The following is a 15,752-nucleotide window of genomic DNA, read 5'->3' on the forward strand; positions in this document are numbered from 1 at the left end:
GAAGGGGGTAAAATGAAATTTTTTATAAACAATTCAAAAACAACTGATTTTGAAGAAAAAAATATTATAACAATTTTTTTAAATCTTAAATTCTCTGAAATTTGGTTTTTAATTTTGTTTTGTATATTAAAAAAAAATTAATGTGTAATGACATTTTTAAGTTTTGCATTTTCATTCTACAAAAATATATGGATATGTGCAAAAATTAAACGAAATAAAAAAAAAATTATACAAAATTTTTATATTCATATAGTTCACTTGATCAATTTTAATAAATAAAAACTTAAAAACGTTACATAAATTGTTTTAATAAATTAATTTAAAAGAATTATTAGAGAAAAGTATTTTAAAGAAATTATTGCATCTTGTTTTTTAAAAAATGCAGAAACTTAAAATTGTCTTTATTAATTTTGTAAATAGTTGCAAAACAAAAACACAGAGCTCTTATAATTTTTTCTAAAATCAACAGCTTTTATATATCTCCCCAAAAAATCCCATTTTACATCCTCTCCCAACCCTTTTTAGACAACTCTATTCAACACTAGAATCTTAATAAATGAGTAAAAATAAAAATGTCAACCAAAATAACAGATGATGTTTAATTCTTTATTCAATATCTGTTATTATAATAATTGACCAGTATCATTTAAAAACTATTAAATTTAGTACTCATTGCCTTTTCTAGCTGTGTAGTTAATTTTGAACTACTAGCAGCTCAATATTAAATCATACTATAAAAAGAGCTCCGTGATCATTTTCTTGTAGAAAATGAGCAATTTGAAACCAGCAGGCCAAAGGTCCAATCCTCAATTATTTTAATATCTATTAACTGTCCAGCAATCATAGAGGTAGAACTGTGTTATAAGATTTTTATAAATTTAACATAGAGTAACATTTGTACAAGAACTGAAGATGCAGAGAGCAACACATAGGAATATTGTCACTGAATTCTGAAGAAAATTTCTGATTGTGATTAAATCTAATTGCTTTATTTCAAGTGGTGAAAACAGTTCTATCTGGAAATATCAATTTAAAATAGTAAATGTAGGTCTTTATCACCAGAACTTTTGTCACATAACAGTTCATGATGAACAAATTAGGATATAGTATATTACACTTTGGTAACTTTATCATTAGATCCAGTAACTTGTTACACAGATGTTAATATGGAGTTACAAATGAAAAATGTTGATCAATACAGTTGAATGCAGTAAGGGCAAGATGGAATAACATGACCCAGATCAAATATTTCATGAGATTTAACAGGACAATGCATCTATAAATGGTTATGATAAACATGACAAAACAGGTAACTGTCTACGTTTACTTTTTATCTTAACGGTAAAGTCTGATGTAAATTATGCTACACTTTGGATGAGTCAAACATGAATATTCAAGGTATTGCTAATGATCTAATCTGATGAATCTAAACATGATTATTTGAGCAAGAAGCTCACTTCCTTGCTCAAACAGAACAAAAATGTACATAACAAACACAAACAAATATACATATATTAAATAAAAGGAATTTTTTCCAACTATTTTTGCCTTATATGCAAAGTTCTTTTCAGCTGATTTTTTACAAAAGTCATGGATTTTATTAAATTGCAATAATAAATGTATTATTTTTTTTAACTATTTCAATGGCATTGAAAAAATTCCATCAAATCATAAAATATAGTATGTACTACCTGGATCAGCTAGCTACGATCACAGTCAAAAAAAAAAGTTTCACTGTATTTAAAAATAAATAAAATCTTATTCATGGTTGATGTATTCTGGAGTACCTCCATTCTCAAAACTACTTTTAGCACTGTGCTTAAGTACTAAAAGTAGTTTGAGAATGAAGGTACTCTGAAACATGTCAATTATAATTGTTAAGGGCAACAATGATAAGAAGGGCAGAAAATAATATATTATGATAATCCTAGTGGAAATATAAAATGTTGTGAAAAAAAATTATTTTAATTACTGAAACCAAGCCATAATAATTGTAAAAAATATAAAATTACGTAAACTTGGTAGTAATGTAGGAATAAGCGAAAAGAGAGGTCATTTCATTTAATTCTATATTATACAAACTTATTAAGCACCCAAAAAAATACACACTTTTTTTTGTCATTACTTATCATTACTTTTATTAAGTTTGTTTAAAAGGAAAAGATTTTTACAAAATCCTTTCTGAGACCAACTTATACCAGAGGAAATCTGATATTAAAATTGTTAAACTGTCAAGCCAGACCAGGATTACACCCTGAACTTTTCTAGATGAAAACTTCATTATTCTGCCTAGGAGGTTGGGGGTTACTATTAATCAAATCTCCTTTTCTTAATTATAACAGTCCACTAATTAATTACAAACTAACATTTAATAATATAGCTCTGATTCAAAATATTAAGTCATAGATAAGAAAACTGTATTTCTTTACAAGGTAAATGATTCCATTACAACATTAAACTCTTAGAGACTGTCATTTTTTGTAAAATTTCCCAAAATTACACCTTCTCTCACCCTTCTACAAATTTTGATCAACATCTTTATTTTTCCTTTTTAACAATTCTTTGGCACTCCTTTTTAACGACTGGTACAATTTCTTCTTCTCACCCTCCTTGTTTCCTCTCCACTTATTCCATGCTTACTTTTTCCTTAAAACTGCCTCTTTTACTCTTTCATTCCGCCAAGGTGATACCTTCTCCTCTGGTTTTTCATTTATAACTCCACACACACCCTCACTGCATTGTCCACAAAAACATCTTTGAACCTTATCCACTCTTCCTCCACACCCCTATTTCATCTGTTAGTAGCATTCTTTTAATACCATCATGGAACTCTCCACTAGCACTTGGTTCCCTCAATTTCCAAACACTAATGCTATTTACTCTTACTTTCTGTCAACTTTATGACCTTCCCACATCTTATCTTTGATAAAATAAGTCTATGGTCCCTTTCAAAAGCAATGTTGGGCCTGACTGTAACATTTAACAATGCTTTATAGTGTCCTTTCTCAATTAAAAATCAATCTATTACTTATTATTTTCATTCTCCATTTCCCCAACCATACCTAGTTATCTTATTTGAATTCTTCTTGTGAATCCATGAGTTGCCCACAAACAAGCTATTTCTCTTGTAGAATTCGATCAATAACCTTCCTTTTTCATTCTTGTATCCATACTCAAAAGATCCTACTAGCCCCTCTTCATTGTGCCTCTCCCTTCCTACCTGTGCATTTAAATCTCTCCTAACTATTACTTCCTCTCTATTTATTTATTTGACTTATCTGAGGAATTCTTCTGACAGAGTGAGTCAAAAGTATGAAAACCTCTCAACAACTTTAAAACCATTCCAGATAGAATACTGTAACTTTCATGATAAGGTATCAGTCAACTATTTCAGCTTTTGCCGAGAGGTTACAACTCAAATATTTTAAATGGTAACCCTTTATGCGATACAATATTTTAAAGGCCTCTTTAAGACAAGAAAAACAGTACAAATAAGAAGTTAGTATGCTGTCTGAACCCAAACTGGTGGTGGGATGAAGTTTCGATTTTAGAATAAAATTATGATGACAAGAATTGATTTTGAAAAATTATATAGATGAAATAATCTGGAAAATAGGTAGTATTTGTGGAAAGTGGCAGGAGATTGTAAGCTAGGCATGATATTGCAAAAAAACAAGGGGAATGTAAAAAGATTTGATAAAAAAGAAAGAACTGGAACTAAGGTATAATAATATTTCAATAATTACATTTTAAATAAAATCATTTTTTTCTAAATCTTTGCTCTTCTTTTTGAAGAAAGAAAAATTTTATGGTGGACAACTGGCACAAATTACTTATAAATATAAGAATACAATTTTTTATAAATTTTCAATCAATAAAACAGAATAATTAAATTTAAATATATATCAAATATTAACTAAAAACTAAAATCTATAATTGTACTTTTTTTAATAAATAAGCGTTACAATATGCATTAAATTCATAAAAAAAAATAAAAATAAAATAGGAAATAACATATAGGAAAAAGGAAAGCAACATGGTAATATTTAAAAATAATTCCTTAATTAACTAACAGAAATAAACTGCCAACTGAATACAAATCCTGGTTTAGTTTGACTTAATTATAAGGACTAGTGAAAATAAAAATAATTATTGTTATAAATTAATATAAAAATTATACTAAAATATATAATACAATAATTCACAATTATTTTTAAATATTGTATAATAAATGTCACAATATTATAAATACACACAACATATAAGCAGAATTACTACATTAATATTTACTTATTAAATTTTATAAATTTATTCACTAATTTAAAAAGACAATATATAAATGTTTTACTTGATATCTGTATTAAAAACATTTTTTATTTACGAAATAAATACTTTTAAGATTTTAAATAATCTAATGAAAGATGAAAAATTTGATAAAATGATTACAAATTGTCAAACAAAATTTTATCATATATAAGTATAAACCATGCCATAAATATATATATGTAATCTTCATGAAAATAAGGAACAGAAATTTGTTTATACAAATTTTGTGTAGATATTTTCTTTATAATTTTTTATAAATATTTGACACCATTTATTAAAATTCATACCTATCTGAAGGTATTGAAGAAGAAAGGTGGTAGTTCATGCAGCAATTATAAGAGGTAAATATAAAATTTAGATTAAAGGCATTTGCAGCAATAGGATAGTGTATAAGTTCACTAAATATATTAAGAAGATTCCACCAAAGAAAGAAAATAATAGTCTCTGAGGAAGATTGTCTGTGGGTGTAACTTGGATTAGTCTGCTGTAAAGGAAGATTTCTGAGTCAGATTCCCAGTTAGGAATATCATTTTACATATTAGGACTATAGATCATGTTAGTAAAGTAAAAAATAAGATAGCAAATAGGAAAAATATATAAAATGAAATTAGTAATTAGAGAACAAATTAGCCACAAAATAGAGTAATTATTAGAAAGGTATAAAAAAATTCCTTAGAATGCCATAGAATCAGCAACTGATAAAAATATGTATGTCAGTTTAGGTTCCAAGGAAGGCTGAAGGGAGACAGTACCATGTACAGTGTTGTATGAACAAAGTGTGAGGGCTTAAGAGGACTGCTAACAGAAGCCTACGGCTTACTAGTAGCAGAGGTGGAGGACTACAGAATAGTCCATGGTGAGAGCCTCTATACATCATTAAAAAGGTATATACATATGTATATTCCAATTCCATATGAATATTAAAGATACATATAGAATTGTCAAATTGTTTTTCAGATTTAAAACAAACATATCCAAATCAACATATATAATATATATTATTTCTTAATTTTAATTAACATTATACGATATAAAATTTATAGCCATATACTATATACGAAAAGAATTTATTTTCTGTACAAAATGTCTGAAAATACGTCCACAACCATTACCCATAACAAAATTCTCCGAAGCTAAATCACGTTTACATGCAGATTATGTTAATTTGTTGTTGGATTCCTCTACATAATACTAATATGTGAAACTCTCAAACTAATCATTGCCTTTTTTTTTACTTTAAACATTGTAACGATTATAAAAAATTGGATAAATGCACAGATAAAAGAATAAACGTTTACATCATTATTATAGTAGCCATTATTACCACCAAATCATGAATAATTATGAAACTATTGTATTACGTAAAACCCAATAACAATCTTTTGACTATAAAGAGTTTATTTAATAGATGCTATTGTAAAGTCAATTATATTGTTTAAAAAATCATTAGTAAGGCTTGGGCTTCCATGAACTAGGCACAGCATTAGTAAATGGAAGTGGCTTCACTCACTATAAGTTGTACTGGCAATAAGAATCGCTGCACAACTACCAAGTCCATACTGGTCCAATTTTCATTACAATCTGGTTATTTATTTTTTTAAATTATTTTCATTTGCATAATTACAGTTTTTTTTGTTTTTTTTTTTAATCTAGGAATGTTGTCAAACAATTAAGTTTAACTTTTTTTTATTGACTATAATTATAAAATTAAAACCAACCAATTACTGTTACAAAATAATTTTTATCACTACACTGTTTACACAACATACAGCTCATGGAGCTAAGCATGACCTAGCAGAAAATTCCTGCTTCCAAACACTATTTGCTCCAAAATCACTTCTTTTTAGCAACCAAATCTACTTGTAAAGTGTCACCTGTACATGGAGTAATTTACAGCTAATAGAGCCATAAAAAATGTATCACCACAGAGTTATTTGCCTGCTTGTTACCATATAGTCTATTTTTATAATATTACTGTGTTTTTTAATTTTGCTTAATACTTTCAGTTGAAGAACTGAAATTTTAATTATATTTTTATTTGTTAACTCCTCTTTATCTATACTGATTTTTTCTGACATATGTTTAAAAAAGAGTTACGTATACTCTTAAAATTGTTTAAGTCAATGCGACAAATATATATTCTGTATCTTGGAGATCTAAACATGGAATTATAAATAAACAGAGGAGAGTGAAAGTAATAATAAATATGTTAACTTACCCTAATATTTAAATCTATGAATGCGATAGGCTTTGCTAAAAAGAATTACCACTTATACTTAAAAAATAACAATATCCATTTCTACTAAACCAGATAACAGAACTGTTTTTGAATTACTTGAGCACAATATTTTGACTTACAAAAAAGAGCCTTATTATTCTCCATTGTCATTTTTTACAAATTATTGGGTACTAATGTAATAGACGATCTACCTCTGCAGTTAGTTAGTTCTTAAATGGCGCCACTGAAATAAGAAAATACAAAAAAGAATGAATAAATGGACAAATTTAAGAATAAATTAACTTGGATTATATTCATGATTTCAGTATTAATTACATAAAAATAATTCCATTTATTCTTAAATTGGCCCATTTATTCATGAATTTTTATATTTATTGTCTTATTTCAATAGAGCTTCTCAGTGGCGCCATCTCAGAACTAACCACAGGGGTAGATCACCTACTACATTAATACCAATTATTGAACTATGTCTTACTGCTATATGTCAATTACTACAAGCCTTCTAAATTGTAAATTATTTAATAGTTATTTTTAATATTTAATATCTTCAAGAATTTAATGTATTTACCTTAAAATTATTTCATGTTTTAAATTTGAAATAATTAAAATGGATTTTAATCACATATTTTTAATTTATTATTATGTACAGATTGGAATAAAACATTTATTAATTTATTTTGATTCAAGAAAAAGTAAGAGTAAAAATATTAATTTGACTAATTATTAAAAACTTATTTTTAGATCTGTTATTATGACCTACTAATTCAACACAATTAGACAGATTTCTTAAAAAAATTTTTTTAACATCTAAAAATGGATAAACTTACTATAATTTCAAAATTAAACTTTTTAATAGTAACTAACTTTTCTATTAATACTTTTAATACAGTAAAGTAAATTTCTAGAGAAGTTTTTTATATAATAAAGTATAGATAATTAATACAGTGTTTCTAATAATGAACAACTTAGTGTATTTACAGATATAATTTAAATATTATAAATATAATTGAATAAACAAGAAGGAAATAGCGAGAGAGAAAGTGAGTGAGAGAAAGAGAAAGAGAAGAGAGAGAGAGAGAGAGAGAGAGAGAGAGAGAGAGAGAGAGAGAGAGAGAGAGAGAGAGAGAGAGAGAGAGAGAGAGAGAGAGAGAGAGAGAGAGAGAGAGAGAGAGAGAGAGAGAGAGAGAGAGAGAGGGGGAGAGGGGGGAGAGTAGTAAGAGGGAGAGGGGGGGGGGGAGAGAGAGAGAGAGAGAGAGAGAAAGACAAACTTAGGACAACCCTTCTTCTTTTTGGGGAAGTCAAATAATGCATAGGTGAACCTGCTGATTCAGACCGACCTTGGCCAATTGTAATAATTACACATAATATTTATGGGCTGAAAATGCATCAAACACCTGCCTCGCCTGTTAATGTAAGCTGATTACAACTCACAGCAAAATTTTTAATCCTATTTGGCAACCTCAAACCTGAAAATCAGACTTTGGTAATTCTAAAATTAATTACGTTTAATATTCCGTGATCAGGCTTATATCATAAATTAATCATCTAATAAAAAAAAAGTAACAAAAAATTAACAACCTTAATACAACACTTACCAAATTATACAATAATCTTTTATAATACAACCAATTGTGCAGTAATTAAAAATAATAAAAAATAATCCATTCATTTATAAGTTGGTGTTTATGTTTATATTTACAATATAAACTATATAAATTGTTAATATTTATTAAATGTTCATTATTATAACTGATAATTATAAATTATAAAATAATCTAGAAATATTTATTTTCTACATTTATTTATATGTTTAAAAGAATACGATGTTCAACAAAATGTAAAAAATAATAATTCTGTAAAGCATTTTGAGAAAAATACATTGTGTAAACCACACACACATATAACACTCTTTTTTAGGACAAGATGCATAGATGACAACATATTAAATTCATTTAAAAACAAAATAAAATTTACTATAGGAACTGATAATTGACAAATGCATTTTATTGATGTAAAAATAGATATTAATGAAATAATTACATGAGTTTTTAGAAAATCAACATATAATAATTCCATTATCCACAGAATATCTAATCTCACCGTTGGTCACAAAATAAATACATATTATTACAGATCGATAAACAAAGTATACAAATATACACAGAATGACAAAACAATATTAGCCAAAGAATTAAAAACAAAAATAAATCTACAGCAAACTAAATTGGATTTTGTTTCTTTTTTAATAGAGAAAATAAATAACTAAAATGCATTTAAAAGATATAAAAGAAATAAGTACATCATTTGAGAAAAATATGAAATATAAACAAGAGAAATATGTAGGTCATAAATACATTAATAAAATAAAAATATTATCTTTCACAAATGAATAATTAAACATTTTATATAATAGGTGGAAAGGACTGAATAAAGAGAGCCGAACAGTCTGAAAGAGTAAAGAACTTTTGGAAGAAAAAGAAATACTACATGAAATAATATTTATGAGGTCCTTGAAGTTCTATTAGCAGACAAAAAAATTAAACAAAATATTTAAATCATAATAAATCTTTATCGTACAGTAAATTTTATAATAATGTATTTATAAAACTAAGAGGTTTTTAAACAAAGATTTTTTAAACTTTTATATTAAAATAAAGTAAAACTTTTTCAAATATTGATTATAACCTCGTAACACACTGACAAAAAGTAACAAATATGGAGTAATCTAAAAATAATATGAAAATGATCTGATGATGTATGTCGTCACAATGCGTATACAAAATCTTTCTTCTGAAGTATTGTACTTAAAATGAGAATGCACAAATTCTTCACTGACTTAAGCAGACAGTGCTGCAACTAAAAAGAATATTTTGCTCACACTCTTCAATCTGATGGATGCGACAACCTTCTATGAACACACTGTTCATACATTCCAGTGTAGATTCTGCCACCAGGGCAAACAAATTTTGTGCAATCTTTACTCATCGAAGTAAATTTTTCTAAATGCAATGTGAATTACAATTTTATAAAAGAAACCAGAAATTCAGCCAACAATGTAGGGGCTCTCATCATTCAAAATTATAAAAATTGCAATAAAAAACAGGACTAAGTCAAATTAGATGAAATGTTTGACCGTGAAACCACACTAGTGAGGAAATAGAAAATTATTTTTGCTCAGAACAAATGGCAGAAACAAAAACTTAAGTCATTCAAAACTATAGGCCTAGACTTCAGCTTCTGCTGTATAAAAGTCAGAGATTTCAAAACTTGCACGCAAGGTACCAAGCAAGTCTCGCTATTACTTAAAACTGATTTTCTGTAATTTGTCTCGTTTAGCAATCTATGATCAGATTGTATTAAACAATGTTCAAAATCTAAACAGAAAATTTATAAACCTACTCAGATGATAAATTCTTCCATGAATTCATGCTATTTAGGAATGCCTATATCCATACACACGGTTTTGCTCCACATACTACCTCAAAGGTCAGTATGTTGATGGACATGGATATAGTTCATAAATTACAAATTATTTGCAAAGTTTGTGTTCACATTTTGTTCAACAGTACCTTTAAAACTAAATAATATTATGTTTGGAAAAACGTTAAACTTATAAAAATAAACACAAATCTATGAATGAACAAGTAAATTGTGAATGGGTAAATTATTTAGATCAACATACTTGTTTAATACTTATTTAACTGTAACTACTATTTAATTCAACTGGCCATGAAAACTATAAGATTTTGTATGTAATGATGGTAATGCATAACTTAAAATAACTGATTATCAATCCATAGGTTAAAAAAGTTTATTATATAAATTGGTAAGTTTTATATTAAACTTGCTATTTTGATGTGCTCGTAGGTGATTCTTTATTAATTATATAATAGAAAAGAATTTTCTTTATAATCTGACAAGTTTTCCCCTGTTATTTCACATAAACATACATTTTTATCTTCGGTATAAATACGGTTAAGTCAAAATTAGATTTAAAATATCATATCTAAAGTACAGATATCCTTGCTAGTTTATAGTAAAATTTAATAATTACTAAAGAATTACAAATTAGCTGAATTACATGGAACAAATTCTTCTATCTTCATTACTTTATTGAATTCCAGTATGTGTTAATCTTTATAATTTAACACGTGTAACTTGTAACCTGCATAGATTGACAAATGAGGCAGATGGGATATCTCCTCCAGCTCAAATAGGCTAAACTGATTAGGTTGAAGTAACACAAGTTTAATGGAAAATATTCAGCAGAAATATAAAAAAGCAACTCTCTTGTGGATACTAAAACACCAAATTTATTATTAAAAGCTAATTTGTAAATTTTGGAAAACTATAACACTTTATTGGAGAGTGATTAGTTTATATAAAAAATTTACTCATTTACTTCTCCAAAAATATTTCACTACTATAAATAATTTAAGATAAAAAAAAATTAAAATTTTATATAAGAATTTTTATAACCTCTTCATGCATGATTGTGTCATTTGACACGGTCTAGTATTTCATATATCTTCTACTAGTAACTAGTAAATGTACTCTGATCAGATGAACCTCGTCGTAGTATATTCAGAGGATCATAGATGGCAGGTCTAACCAATCAGACAAACCCTAAACCATGTTGCCTATTTCTTGCCAATTTTTATTCCTGTCAAGTCACTGCTGTTGAGTATAGATTACCTGAAATTTCCTGATTTTTTTTATAGAGATAAGACTACATATGTGATACGAAAAGTTATTTTCTGTATTTGTATATTCCACAGATGCCATTTATGATATTAGAATAGTTAAATTACAATCAGTTATAGATTTATATGCATATGTACACTGTTTAAAATAATACGGTTACTATTGTTTTACTTTTTGTTTATTTTCTCATTTTAGAAATGGATGATAATATCTTGGATGATGCAGCCATCTATACATTTCTAAGAGAGCAACAGAAGTGAAGGTGATTTTAATCCTTCTGAATTGGAAAACAAACTATACAGTTCATCAGATGATGATTTGGAAAGTGAAATTTTATATAAAAAGTGAATATTTTTTTTTACCAAAAACATACGTTTTTCCAGATAACTTTTGAATTTTTTTTATATTTCTTATTGCATGCAGGTGTCATATGACAACGTTGTCTGTTATTTTGTACAAAAATTGAAAAAAATTTGTTTGTATCCAGGTGGGCTCTAGCAATCAGAAAATCACATAGAAAATTTTTATTTCAACTATTTCATAATTCACGCACAAAGAGGTTAAGAATATACTCTATTACAGAACAACGGAATAAGAAAATTCAATACTGTAGGTGTAAATAAGAACGAATATTAACAATAATTTCTGGTCAGTTCAGATTAGGTATGAATTACAAGGTAGTTCAATTACTGAATTACTAATGAATTACTTTACTAATTGATATAAGGATGCACAAAATATCTACATTAATTAATAATAATATAATCTAAACAACTGATACATGACAACAAGAAATTTAATTACTTAATAGAAGACAGCAATTAACATATAATATTTATTAAAACAAGTATAAATTAGATAATATAAAGAATAATTATAGTAAAAACTGTCTGATGTAAAAACTGTTATGCCTAATAAGGCACTTTATAAATATTCAATATTAAGAATTAAAAAAAAGTAAAGTAAAATAAAAAAAATAAGAACAAATAAATATTTTATTAATAAAGATTAATCTTAATGAACATAATTATTTTTTTAAATAAACACAAAAACTGTATTAAGTATAAAACCAATTACAAAAATACTGTGTATAAAATAAATATATAATTACATTCCACCGCTAAGAATTAATTAAAAATAATTCCTGAACTGGTTTCACAAGTGAAGACATGCTATGCAATGTAATGTTCATTTTTGCTTGAAGAATTAACCACCACGTAAGGTTGTGCATGAAAAGGTGAGAATTTTGTTGTGTATGAAGAATGCCTGATTGTAAACTTGGGACCTCCTGATTAAAGACCAAGATACTACCACTCTGGTATGGAGATCGGCACTTTGACTCTATGTTTCTACATTAAAACTATAATCTGCTATATATACTATATTAGGTGTTTCAAAAAGGACTTAACCCTAAGATTAAGAAGGTAGACACATACATAGGTAAAGTTTATTTCTCTCTACACGTCAGTTTGTAACACTATACTCAAGGTTAGCAGCTTGTAACAGTTAAAATGTCCTTTTTATGATGCACTAGTGCTATACCAGTATAAATTTGTCTCTATTGTGTTAACTATGAAATTTTCCAAGGATGAACATGTGTTTATTATTGAGACTTACTGTGTGTATAAATCTTACGAACAAGTGAAAGACAAGTTTTGGATAAAATTTCCCAATTCTTCAGTTCCTAATATGTCAACAATATCGTGTTTGGTTAATAAATTTTGTGAGACTAGCAGTGTACATGATCGGAAAAGCACAGGTTGACCATATCATTGTTAACAACAGAAGTTCTGGAGGAAGTGAAAGAACATTTGACTTGGTTGCCCAGAAAATCAATCAGAAAGTTATCTTCATGGGCTGAGCTTTCGCTATCTACAGCTTTCGGGGCTAGTAAATAATTACAGTCGCAATGATGTCATTCAAGAACTGGAAGCAGTAGACTGCGGAAAATAATTAAAGTATTGTAATTGGTTTCGTTCTCTTGTTGATGAGTGGTATTGAAATTTTGGATCGTGTTATTTCAGTGACAAGACAAGAGTTTTATTCGGATGGCTACATTAACAACCAAAATTGCCGAATATGGAGCGCTGAAAATCCTCACATTTTCAATGAATGACCATTACACACACATAAAATTGGTGTGCAATCTCTCGGCGTTGTGTAATAGGGCCTTTATTTTTTGACAAATCTGTAGATGGTGTGGTTTATTACAACTTAATCAAACGATTTATTGACATATTAGATTTACATGAATGAGAATATTGGTTCCAGCAGGATAACGCAACACGTCATTCTGGTAATGAAACACTGGGTATGCTTCAGGAATTTTTTGGTTATCATTTTATATCAAAATAGGTTGTTGCCTCGAAGATCCCCAGATCTTACACCAGCAGACTTTTTCCTTTGGGTATTTAAAAAGTGTAGTTTCTTAAGAACAATCCTTATATACTTGATGAATTGAAGGCTAAGATTGAAAGTAAGATATTTCAAACATTATAAAAAGTGGCTGCAAATATTATGAAATGTGTACAAATCTGCATTGGGATCAGAGAAAATCATTTTGAACATCTATTGTAAAGTTATTAAAGGTAATTTGAATATTGTTATAGTATTTAATTAACATTAATATTTTTGTAATAAATTCATGTTGAAAATAAAGGGGTTGCATCCTTTTAGAAACACCCTTATTTTGAAAAAGTGATTAATTCATATAACACTATTAAATAAATACTGAAACAAATTAAAACAGTACAATCATGTGTTAATATATTCCAAACCTTCTATTTATTTACATCACTAAATAAGCCCTTAACATTCTCTTTTTTTTCATATACAAATCAATTTTACTGAAAATAATTGAAAACATTTTTCATTTAACACTATTAAAGGTTGACAAGAATTATATACCACATTATGGTTAAACACGCTAATTCATTCTATTTTGCTTAGTTTGATTAAACAAATACAGATAATAAAACGGGTGCACAAATATTAATTTCACCGATGGAAAAATGTTTGTAATAAACAATTTATTTTTAAAATATTTAAGATCTATGTTTAAATATCGCACATGTTTTATATGTATATCTAGAAATTAAAGATGAATAGATTGAAAACAATCCAACTATAATAAAATACAGTAGTATCACAAGGCAAATCAAATATTTGGGAATATATATATATATATATATATACACACACACACACACACACATGTAAGCTTAAAATGGTAAATGCATATAAAATATATTGTAAAAAATGTATACTTATATATTTTAGCTAAATTACGAAACACTCTACAACTTGATCAGCTTAAAATATTATATACACTCTTTGAATCAATAATAAGATATATAATTAACACCTTGGGTGAAGCATATGCTAAGGTAATAGAAAATAACAAAATATACACGAAAAAGGATAATCAGAGTAATTTTTTGTAGAAATAAAGGTGTATACAAAATTTACAAACAAGAAAATATTTTATAGTAAAAAAAATCTATTCCTTTTTAGTCTAAATAGCATGTATGAGAAATTAAAAATTAATTTCAGGAAAAGTCATAGTAACAACAGATATAAAAATATAATATTACCTAAATGTTATAAAATGGTTGGGCGAAAGAATTTTGAATTTATTAGTACTAAAATTCAAAACATTCTACCATGAAAATTAAAAGATTTGAATATATAAAGCAAAAAAGAATAAAATTGAGTTAATAAAAAATAGTTTAATAAAGAAAACAAACTAAATCTGATGATGTAATACAGCAAAATCACATAAGTGTTATAAACAACGATAACAATATTTTTAGTATACAAGTTTTAGATATAAATTTCTTGAATAACCCAGATTCTTTTTTTGTGTTTTTAAACCTGTGTACAAACCTAAAAGACCTTTTTGTGTTTTTTTTATCTCTACATCTGTGTATTTACACCAATTATTTGTCTTTTTTGTATACAGCCTAAATAAATAAAAAGTGTCACTTTATAGTAGTTTTTGACTTATAAAGATTTTAAAATGAAAAATCATAAAATCACTTCCTGTAAAGGCGAGGGTAATGTTTTGAATTTGTATCAATATTCTCTTGTGTTAAAATTTTTATTTTTCTGTAAAATGTTTACAAAAAAACAATTTATTTTAAAAATACTTAATAAAAAACATTCAGATGATAATATCTGAAAAGAGATAATCACTTTTCCGGATAATAAACATTCAATACAGACAATTTTTACTGTTTCATTCTTAAATATACTTCGACTGATTTCAGTTAAAATTGTAATGAAATGTGTTTGTTGGACTGTAATGAAATGTTAACATTAAATTAAACAAGTTGCTCAAAATCTGCAATAATAAAGATTTGTTACAGAGTTATTTAACAGGGAAAAAGTGATCCATGATGTGGCGAACAAAAGAGGCTTTTACGTTCATGTACGCATGAATGCTCATCACAAATGCATAAAAGTGTGTTGCAACTTACAAATG

The 15,752-nt window shown here is 27.0% G+C and overlaps 1 protein-coding gene across 1 annotated transcript in view; it reads right to left on the reverse strand.

Annotated features, from left to right (window-relative positions):
* Positions 1 to 7,806: 7,806 nt before the first annotated feature.
* Positions 7,807 to 15,752, reverse strand: part of LOC142332148 (E3 ubiquitin ligase Rnf121) — a 40,411-nt gene continuing 32,465 nt past the window's right edge. The window contains exon 8 of the mRNA XM_075378415.1: positions 7,807 to 8,031. The gene's annotated coding sequence lies outside the window, so the exon portion shown is untranslated. The remainder of the gene's footprint in view (positions 8,032 to 15,752) is intronic.

Source organism: Lycorma delicatula, chromosome 11 (assembly GCF_047948215.1).
Source record: "Lycorma delicatula isolate Av1 chromosome 11, ASM4794821v1, whole genome shotgun sequence".
Lineage (NCBI taxonomy): Eukaryota > Metazoa > Arthropoda > Insecta > Hemiptera > Fulgoridae > Lycorma > Lycorma delicatula.